The sequence below is a fragment of the Sceloporus undulatus genome, chromosome 3, assembly GCF_019175285.1.
Source record: "Sceloporus undulatus isolate JIND9_A2432 ecotype Alabama chromosome 3, SceUnd_v1.1, whole genome shotgun sequence".
Taxonomy (NCBI): domain Eukaryota; kingdom Metazoa; phylum Chordata; class Lepidosauria; order Squamata; family Phrynosomatidae; genus Sceloporus; species Sceloporus undulatus.
Genome location: NC_056524.1, coordinates 57,559,510 through 57,571,120, shown reverse-complemented (window position 1 = coordinate 57,571,120; position 11,611 = coordinate 57,559,510). Strand labels below are relative to the sequence as shown.

General features: G+C 39.0%; 1 long non-coding RNA gene across 1 annotated transcript; it reads left to right on the top strand.

Moving 5' to 3' along the window:
* The first annotated feature begins 4,098 nt into the window (after positions 1-4,098).
* LOC121924689 lies at positions 4,099-7,508 on the top strand. The gene is made up of 2 exons (XR_006102697.1): positions 4,099-4,220; positions 6,892-7,508. It is a non-coding gene; the product is annotated as an uncharacterized LOC121924689 (long non-coding RNA).
* Positions 7,509-11,611: the final 4,103 nt, after the last annotated feature.

The window sequence follows — 11,611 nt, the reverse complement described above, 5'->3', positions numbered from 1 at the left end:
GATAGGAGGTGTGGTGCTCTGAAAAAGCAGACAACCAATCAAGATACAGATCATAGTGGAAAGGTGAGGATTTTAAAATCACCCATCCAATACCTTGATCTCCACAAAAGCCTCCACCAAAACCTACTGTTATTTACAGAAAGGAAGTTGTCACTGGTTCCAGTGCCCACTTCCTGTCAACCTGGCAGGCAATTTTCTCAGGCCCACAAAAAGACAATAGGATATCTAGCATTTCCTGGATTCCATATCAAATGCAGGCTGTGAATTTCATATGAAATATGAACTGGATTTTTTTATACCTAAAGATTACATTTTTTTATTTATTTCTTTAATAGCAGATAGGTTTCTAAAGATATATATCATATTTTATATTCAATATTTTCTCAAATGTCTTATTTCTGTTGGCTTCACACACTTTAATAATGAAAATTGTTCAACCTCAGAAGCTGGAATGTACATCCTATTTACTCTAAAGTAGCTTCATTTACTTTGGCCATTAAACCCCAGGGTAAGTGGGTCATGAATTACAGACAGTTGCCTGCAAGGCTATTTGTATGCAGAAGCAATTTCCATATCCTCTAGGTCCTTGCAGATCTTACAAAGGAGTTTGATGTTTTGTATAATTGTCTCTGTGATATTCAGTAATGGATAGCTTCAGATTTTGTTAGATTTAACTTAGACAAAACGGAGTAGCTATCGATTAGTTCACTGAGGCAGAGGTCTCAGGTGTCATCGCTGGTAGTTTCCATTTGTGGTGGTTCTTTTTATTCTTCAGATAATGCTTGTGACCTCAGGGTCATTGTGGATTCTGTGCTTTCTTTTGAAGTCCACATCAATCATGTAATTAAAGTGTCTTACTACCCTCTTTGGAATCTGGCCAGACAGAGACCTATGCTCTTTCTGGTCCACTTGTTAAAATTTTAATCCTTCTTCTTTTGCCTTTCCCTCCCTCTGATTCTCTGTGCCTGTCTGTATGATTATAACCACCAGTCCTTGCATTTTGGGAATAAAAACCCTATTCTAAATACATGGAATACTATATTGCATTTTTTTATTACAGTTGTCACATTAATTTGCATGGAAATAATTTTGTGAATAAATTAGCTTTACACTTTGGGGTCTGTCACTATTTTGAGGAGATGAGGACAATCCAGTCATGGGTGAGCAATTTGGAGACTGAATCATACAGATCATTTCCATTGTACCCATCTTTCTTGTGCATTGCTGTACCTTGAAAAGATTGATATTGTCACTGTAAGATACATTTTTCAAGTTCAACAAAAGTCATATCAAGAAATATACCTTTTGCATTTAACACATATTTTCTAACCCTAGAAGCTGGCAGAGTAGTGGGTTGAATGTTGGGAGTACAAATCTGGAGAGCAGGGTTTGGTTCCCTGCTTGGCCATGCAAACCAGCTGGGTGACCTTGGGCAAGTCAAATCTTCTCAGCCTTCAGAAAACAGTGTGATAGGTTCACTTTAGCGTTGCCATAAGTCAGAAACAACTTGACACATAACACTACCATCCCCAACGTCACTTCAACCCAAATCCACCAAGATCTTTTCAAAAATTACAATGTCTGAGTTGTGGCATATTTTCTTACCCCAATGAGAATTCTAGAGCATGGAGTGTTAACATAACAGTTAAAAAAATTACCCTCTCCTCCAAGAAGTTTTGATTCATCCATCACAATAGAGTTAGTCTAATGATAACCAGGCCATGGTTGTTTTCTTTTTCCATCATGCTTTGCCAAAAATGATATGGAAAGTCATATGCCAATGGCAAAATGCAATAGATTTGTTGGTAAATTGACAAAAAGCAAATTTTGTTGCTGGATGGAGGGGAATCTATATATGGCAAATTCTGAGACTGTTGTGTGGCAATTCCTCTGTTTACATTGTAGGACTGGTTCTTTGTGATTTCTGCATGAAAATATGACTCTTGGAGCTAAATGTCCCATCATAGTATCTGTCAGTTAAGAAATGCTAATAAAAGTGCTGGAAGAGATGGACATTATTAGAATTTCAAAATACAAGTGGGGGAAAGTCCAAGCTTTCCTGCCCTCAGTACGTTCCTGATGAAATCTATTCCTTTCAAACTCCTATTTGCATTGGGAGTAAATCCCATATTGGCACAAACTGGATTTTATTCAAATAGCAATGTGGAAGTACCAACAGCAGGACAGGAATGGGTTTTAAAAGTTCCTTCCACATTTTTTAAAAAGTGTACATTAAATGCAAAGGAATATTTAGTTTGTCCCTTGGTAGTGTCACCAAAAGTTGAAAAAGATTTGAAGGCACACAATAACAACAATAACAGCATGATCTCAAGGTACAAGATATGGGTAAAGGAGAATTTTTGCAGCATAAGCATCTTGAAACTTGTACAGAATTGAATGTGGCCCATAGTCACCTTCCATGCTTGGAGAACTAGCTACTATTGTTTATGGCCTGCAAAGATCCTGTGATCCAAAGGTGTGCATACAGCCTTAGGTGTGCCAGTGAGAATTTTGTATTTTCTTCATTAAATAGTAGATTCTGCCCCCTGCCCTGAACTTCATTTTGAAAGTTGACTCAATGTCAAAAAAAAAAAAAAAAGTTTGCATGTGGAAACTGTTTATGGAGGAAACACTGTTAAATCAGAAGCCCAAATCATCCTAAAATATACACAATTAATTATGCACATTTGGGGATTATGCTTTTTTGGCAAAGACAGGCTATACTGAAGTAGGCTCCTATCTTTTAATGTATATTAGATGTGTCACAAAATATTTTTAAACTGTCCATCTTTAATCTGTTAAAAAGTTTTATGTATTTATGTAGTTTGCAATGTGTAAACTACAAACAGCTATAAGCAGAAAACTGCTTTGGACCTCAAAAATTGAGCCATTTGGAACCTGCTGTTTGTGTGACTGCATTACAAACATGACATAAAATGCCTGACAGAAGAATCCTCTAGCAAAAGGATATTCTTATTACTAACATAAGATTGTGTAAACTGGCATTATATACATGCCAGACTCCCATTTATATGAATGTACCTCAGAAGCAGGCCTTGGGCACTTTACCAGGCTAATGGATGGGAAAATGCCAAAGCCATGAACAGCTTGTTACAGCAAAGAAAAGTCATGTTCCTAGAGCAAGAGGGTGTAGTTTTCTACATTGGTTATGCTGGTGTCGCTGTTTGTCCAAGTTTATGCAGACCGTTAGTTGCCTATCTTTTATTTCAAACACATCCAAGGGAGCACCTTGTTTATTGCTAGGATAATAACATACTGCACAATATGTTCTCTGTGTAAGGCTAGAATAATGGCATCAGGGAGTAATTTGTTCTCAGATGAAACATGAACTTTCATCAATAACAAAGAGATACTGGAACACCCTTGCCTTCTGCAAAGTTGGATGGTTATCCTGAATCATTACAATGTTGTTTGGCAGCGTCCTCCGGTGTTAATTGCTGCAATGAAAATATAATGTGGCTTCTAATTAGCAAAAGCAAACTGGACAAAGCAAGAAGAGTATCCTGTATATTTGTCTGTCACTTAAAGGAAATGAACAAATTTGGAGAAGCATCCCTGACCCAATAACCCAGTTGTAGCCATAATATTTTTATTTTAGATGCAAATGTTAATTGGATCTTTGACATGTCTTAACTCTTTTCAAAATCCTGACCTGTTCTTGATAAACAACTCCCTAAGATTATTAACTACAATAGAGCATTCAACGTTACAGAGAACATAATCAATTTTTAACTGTATTTCCCACCTCACCATTTTCTCCTAGTACTGGGGTAGCACTATCATTAAGCAGAGTGAGCAGCACTTTGCTGATGGAGAGGGAAAATAGTACCCTTAACTGGAATTACCTATTATGGAACAGAGATGTATATGTTCAATGGCCTTTCCTGCACCCTAGCTAAATTAGCCTGATACATTGACAGAAGCAATGGAGGATGAGGTCCCATTTGAAGTATCAAAGTAAGATTTAGCTTCTATATTAGTTGGATTCTGTATGTGGAATGAGGAGGACCACAATCAAATTGTCTTCTGCTGACCATAACTGTATTTTGTAGATCAAGTTACCAAAACATTGGCTGGTTTTCAAAATGAAAATGGTTAAAAGGGAAGACTATATCTTCGTGACAACTGATTTCTGGAGTTTGATTCCAGAATATGAGGCACACAACACATTATGTGGAACCAGCATTTAATGAACTAATGTAAGTAAGTAAGGGCTGTTTGACAGTGGAACACACTTCCTCACAGAGTGGTGGAGTGTTGCTTGCTCCTTGGACATATTTAAGCAGAGGCTGGGTGGCTATCTGTCGGGGATGCTTTGATTGAGAGTTCATGCATGGCAGGGTTGGACAGGATGGCCCTTGTGGTCTCTTCCAACTCTACGATTGTATGATTCTATGATTCTATAATGAACTAACGTATTTATTGAGCATGCCTACTGAGAAGTAAACTTGTAGAGTGCAATTTGAGCATGTATGAAGTTGTAGGTAAATATGTACAGGAATGTACCCTATAAATACAAATCCTATTATTGGGTCTCTAGGCTAACTGATCTTCTAGAATTTTCATACCTGGAGATGCATAATGGTACCCCTAGAGTCTAAAGTTTGCCAGGTTTTCCAGGGCTTTGGGAGGATCATTGGGAATCCTCAATGCATACTTAAAAAAAAAAAAAGGCCTGATATGGTGACAAGCCTCACAATTCGCATTGCTGCCCAAGACCAATATCACCAGTTTTCTGAAAATGCCCTAAAAATGTCTGCAGAATAATTTTGTTTTCGCTTTTGATACAACCCTGAATCTCTTCTCGGGGACAGATACTTCATGATAATTTAAATAAGTTAATCTATTCCTTCATTCACTACTTGTGTTCTGAGGAGTGCTTTGAAGCTACATTACTGTAGTTTCCATAGAGAAACATAGAAAAGGTTCATTAGTTCTGAACCAGAGTGGGATTTGTGAAAGGTTATCTAATTTTATTTCTAGCACTGCTGAATAAATCCAGAAAATATATTTATTGTATTTGAAAGTGAGGAGCAGCAAGTAGACATAAGTCTTTCATTCTGGCATTTGCATGCCATTCACACTTAGTCACAGCTAAAGGGCAAACAGGGCAGTGTCTGAATGCAGCAGCAATTTAGGGTAACTTACTCACATTGCCTCCAACATTTTATGAGACTAATGAGGGAGTTGGGAAACTGGCCCAGTTCTGGGTAGTCTGACAGGCAGATTGCCTAGAAAGCTTATTTATTTATATAAATGTCTAAACTGTCAGTGCCCAAGGTGTCTTACAACCCAGTAGAATAATCTTACAAAGCATAACTAAGTACCCATTAAAGTCAATCAAAAAACCCTCAAAATAATATACAAAGCAAAATGTGTACAAAGTTTCTCTCAATAAGATGCCAATAGAGAGATCTATAAAACAAATTCTAGCGAAACAGAAAAGTATTGATGTTGGTACTGAGAAAGAAATAATGATATCACTAAATGGTCTGGAGGGAGTAATTCTGATTCAGACACTGAAAGAACCAATTAAGATGCTTTTGAGCAACAAAATAATAGACTCCACATTTATAAACATTGTAAATTATATGTCTATAGCCATTTGATTGCTGTGACTTAAGTGAATTATCTGTAAGTTTCTGATGCAAAAAAAAAGTTGGTGTGGCTGATTAGAAATCTATATCTATAAATTCATCAGATTAGAAATCTAACATTTCAAGTGACAAATTAATCCATGAAATGGTCAGCAAAGTGACTTCATTCTGGGAAAATCAGGGTTTTAAAATTGTGTCTGAGACTGCATCTGCACTTGACAAAATGTAGGCCTGTGACTCTAACATCAACATTTTTTCTTTCTTCTGTATTTTTTTAATGTCTTTGCCTCATGAAGAAGCCAGTGGAGCTTCAAAAGCTTGCAGCATTTATTTTGTACATTTTGGTTGTTCCAATAAAGTTATTAGTATTTTGTAGAACAACAATATTCACTGTAATGTCTGCAGAGAGCACAGAAACTGTTTTTGGACTTTCTGATGAATGTGCATAGATGAAAATAGAGTCATCCTTCACTATGTTTCCTAAGTTCTGCTCATTCATTGTCCTCACCAAATGCCTGAGAAGGCTACTATCTTTGTCTAAACAGAAGACATATGTGGGATATACTGTTAGCATTACGAAAAGATGAGTGACCTGTGTTTTGGTAACTTAAAAGTACTTCCAGAAAAACAATGAAAAATTTACAAAATGTTTAACACTGGAAGCAGAATCCAAGATGATGTGTGAGAATGTCTGCTCAGGAAATGACATTGCTTCCTCTATTATCTCTTTCTGACATTTTGCCCTTAAATCTGTTCTGAAGGCTTCCCAACTCTCTGGAGCAAATTTTACAGAGGGAGAGGATTCTTGGGAGCTGTTGGATTTTTTAGGAAACATCTAAAACTGAAACAAATCATTGACTACAAATTATATAGTAAGGTCCCTTATAGATTTATTTTCAGCCACCAAAAGTTAACTCAAACTCTAAGGATTCCTAACTACATAAGGGTAGCATGTGTCATGATGCAGCAGTTCTCAAAGTATTGTGGTCATTGGGTTGGGCTGCTAGTAGCTATTCCAACAACTGTGGTATACACTCCCCTGTTCCTGTCAAACCCATGGAGTGCATCATACTTCCCCCTGCAAAATAACAAATAGTGTGGTACCTTACTCAATAGCATCTACAGCAGAGATTTAAATCCATTCATTGTGTATTTTATTATGAGTTAGTCTGTATGCCCAAATAAATTTAGGTAACATTTAATGGCTGCATACACTGACAAATCCCTTTTACAGAGCTGTAACTAAACAGTTTTGTTTTGTTTGTTTTTTTAGAAACCAGCCTCTTCAAACTGGACCCTTGCAGCCCTGAAAAGGTCATAAGAACAAGTCAAGAGTGTCCTTTAGATCGGGTGGCAGAGACCTTTTGTTCTCTCACACAATGGAATGAGTTCTATGACCCTGTCTTCCTACAGCTGCAATTTTTAAATGACTGTGGTGTGCAGTATATAGCGAACTGTGCAGTCCTTGCTGACCATGAATCAGAGATCAGCCTGTACTTTGTTCTATCAAGAGACATTGGCAATGAGCTCTTTGCATTCTCTCATCACTCATAATCCATTTTGGAACTCCAAAGATCAAACTCCAGCCAGACTAAGCAAATCTCTGTATCATTCTGAAGGAGAAAGCAATAATGTCATAGAGTAAACTAATTCCAGATCTTCCGAAATTTTCCATCAAAAACATTTTTAGTGGAAAATAGCCCCACCCCAAAAATTCAAAGAGCAGGCTCACAAGAAATGGATGCTCCTTCCATTGTCATTTCTGATTCCTGTCCCCTGTCATTTTCAAGAGAAAAAGTAGCAAGCCAAGAAAAGATAATATATTATGTAAAGAATTCTTCAAGTTTGTGATTATTAATTAATTAATTAAGTAAAATATTTATTTTCCTCCTTGTTATTGAAGATTTCTGGGTTGCTTGCAAATAAATTATTTAAAACACTAAATACCAATAACAACACTTTAAAAGACTAAAAATATACTCACCAAAAACCAATAACAACACTTTTAAAAGACTAAAAATGTACTCAGGAGAAAATGTGGCCGCCTGATTCATCGGGCAGGCCATGTTGCCGCCGGGAGCTTTGCCGCTGCAAGGCTGCGAATGGGCTTGGTCGCGCCCCAGTGTGCCTTGCTGGGGTGTTCAGGCCTGGGATTGGTGGCCAGGGTAGAAATGGGAGGGACATCCGAGGCCTCTCCGGGAGGTGTGGGGTCCCTCTCTATGGTCTCCCCAGGATCTCCAGGGCAGCCAATTCGTTGACTAGCCTTGGGGGCGGGGCGACTTCCCTCTTGGCTCCTCCCACATACTGGCTTATTTAAGGCCACGTGGCTTCCTGCTTGGAGCCATTTTGCTGCTCGCTGCTGTTGCTGCTCACAGCCATCTGCTGCTCAATGCCATCTGCTGCTTGGCTCACTCACCCACCCTCCCTTGGGTGTGTGGTTTTTCATGTCACAACTTCAGGGGAGGCAGCATAGGTCGTGGATCTGGTGGGTATGATTTCCAGGGATGCATAGCACTGGTTCGGGAGTCCCTTTGGGACACGGGAGCGCTGAGGTCATGCGTTGTGGCCATTGCAGGGGCCACAGCGTGACAGCGTCTCCTGGTGACTAGGGGCTTGATTAAATACATGCGATTGAATGGTTGCATGGACGGATATATGATGTTCCCTTAGCCTCTAGGCCATCCCGAAGCCTGGTATTACGGTTCATCATACAACAGCGAGTTGTATGATGATCCAGATCCAGACCTCATGCTTTGGGCCAACCCTACTTTGCTTGCTGGTTGCTTAATAAAGTTGTGGCCTTTCCTCCATATTGCTGGCTCCTGTTTTTCTTGTAGCAGCGGCCTCCCAGGCAATTGGCTACCATCAGGACAGAATATGGAAAAAAGAATTATTTAGGTTTGGCAAGGTGGTCAGGCAAGGCTGCATTTTATCTCTTTAACTTGTATGCTGAACACATCACATATATGGTAGGATCAGACTGAGAGGAAGAAGGCATAACATTGGAAGAAGGAATATCAACAATTTAAGATATGCAGATGATGTCATACTACTAGAAGAAAATAGAAAAGAATTACTGAAGAAAGTCAAGGGAGGGAGTGCAAAGACAGGTTTATATCTGAATATTATGAAAACAAAAATAATGACCACAGATGATTTACATAACTTTAAAGTAGACAATGAAAATAATCAGAAGACGAGAACTTGGAAAGCCAGCTATGCAGGAACTAGACAAGATCCTGAAGGCTAAAAATATGCACTCAGATATTAAACTTAGGACTGTCTATGTTGTCATATTTCCAATTTCTATGTATTATTGTGAAAGCTGGACAGTGAAGAAAACTGATAGGAAGAAAATCAACTCTTTTGAAATGTGGTACTGGAGAAGAATTCTTTAGTTACTATGGACTGCTAAAAAGAAAAATAAATGGAGCAAATCAAGCCTGAACTCTCTTTAGAAGTCAAGATGACATACCATGAGAAAACTTGACTCACTAGAAAAGACAGTAATGCTTGGTAAGTTGGAAGGCAATAGGAAAAGAGCATTCCAGATAGATAAACTCAAGCAAGGAAGTCAGGTCCTGTGTAGTCTAAGTAGTCTGCAAGACCTGAGCAGGCTGTTGATGACAGGGTCTCTCATTCATACGGCTGCCCTAAGTCTAAGTTAGCTTGATGGCAATTTCTTGGGATACATAGCAACTTCACATGGTGAGACTTTCTAGGAATATAAATTCATGTCTGTGGTAGTTTTATTGCTTACTAACAGCCCATCCTCATTTCCTGTTTACTAAGAGCACACTGTTATTATTCTTATTATTCTTATTTATATTCCGCCTTTTCCCTGGGGAATCAAAGTGGATTATAACAGAAGTATAACAAGAAAATATCAAAGATAAAATTCACAATTAAAAACAATCCCACATCCCAATCCTCCCCCCAAACATAAACCTTCCATTCTCTCTTTGTTCTTGTCTGAAGAAGCATTCCCTCCTTTGCATGCTGAGGGAAACTTTCTTAAGAAGTACGTAGTCATTTTCTTTGCAACATGAAGTTAGACCTGTGTCTTCATACACATGATTTTTGTAAGTAAACTTGTTTTTATTTCACTCTAACTAGAGATTCTTTAATTTGGGGACACGTGGGGCCGGGAGACAAAGTGGATCTAATTTCATGCTTACCTATATTCTGCTGTGTTTGCTTTGCTGGTGAGATTCAGCAGTCCCTCCTACTTTCCTGGGTTTTCTAATGAATCTCAAGAAAGACAATTTCCAACACAATTAACAACAAGAACAGCAAAAAGATATTAGATAATTTATAGTTAAAAGCAAACAATTTAAAACTTGCTTTAGAAAATTAAAATTATTTAACTATACATAGCAAATTAGATAAAATCATTTTTTGACATGGTGCCGGAATGACACCAGTGCTGGCCAACAGCATCATTGTGCGAGTGCGGGGGGTTCAGAATGCACTGGGTGACACCCCAAAAAAGGGGGGAGACACCCAAGAAGAGGGAATGACACTAGACCGTCTCTCCGGCCCTGAGCAGATCCCATGCGGGGCCTTTTTGAATTGCCCAGAATTCATTTGGGGCCTTTTGGGCCACCCAGACCCTGTGCAGGGCCTTTTGGGGATACCCAGATTCCACATGAAGGCACCCTGGGCGCTGTGGCTGCAACCTGGGGGCGCATGGGGTATTTCTGGCCACAAGCACGCATTCCAGCACATGCTGCAAGTTGCATACCAGAAGTTCCGCCTCCATAAGTCCTGCCCCTCCATGAGTGACTGTAGCGGGTTACACCAAGGGCACCACCGGTGCTGGCACCAATCAGGCCTCCAAGGGAGGCATAATCCATAATTAAGATTCCAGAGAAGGCCCTATAATTTTATGATTATACTTGATGGATGGTATTATTGTTGTTATTGTTATTATTATTATCATTATTAATGTTTATTTGTATAGCACCATAAATTTATATGGCACTTTACAGAGATTAATTAGTTAATTAGATATTTTCCTGCCCTCAGGCTTACAATTTAAAAAGACATGACACAAGAGGAGAAGGGAATGGCAGAGGGAATCAGATCCAACGGTTCTTCTCTCCCTCTGAGGCCTGGACCATGGCAGATGGACTGGAGGGAGGGCTCTCCTTTTTATTCTGGGCTAGGTCCAATGGACAGAAATAGGGATGGGAATGATACTTTATCTAGAGTTTGGAAAAGTTACTGTTTCATACTACGGCTCCTAGACATCCACAATAATAGCTGGAGGGATCCTGAAACTTACAAAAAAGTAACTTTTTCAAGTTCTGGTCATCTAATCCCCTCCTTCTAGAGTTGTAGCACAGTGATTGTCTAGATTGTGATATGTGCCACATTTTGAAGTAAGCTGAGGACTAAGTGGTATGAGGCTAAGCCAACTGTCAGGACTGAAGAGTAAATCAGAACTAAAGAACAAACCAGGCAGGAGGACCAGAAGTCAGGACCAAGGAATAGGTCAAAACTAAAGCTGATAAGAATGCCAGAACCAAAGAGATAGCCCAGATGGACAATTACTAGAACATGCTATAGATAAGGAAAATATTTTGATTCAAGCAAGGCTTAATTGATAAATGAAACATTATAACCCTTCCTGTCAAGATTGATTCAGTGACCAATTTAGATCAATCCAGAACCTGAAGATACAAATATACTTCAGTGATAAAGCAACACATTTCAGTGGTTTGACTCACAGGTCAGATTCAAGCAGACACAGAGGTTCTTGGTGTGAAGTTTGGCAGCTCGTAGACTCTTCAAGTTGGAAGAGACTACACAAGCCATCCAGTCCACACACACACAACACACACACACGCCATTTTGGTCAGAGCTTGCCTGGAATACTGAGTCTAGTTTTGGGTATGACAATTCAAGAAGGATGCTGACAAAGCTGGAATGTGTCCAGAAGAGGGAACCAAAAAGGTGAAAGGTCTGGAAACCATGCCCTATGAGGATTG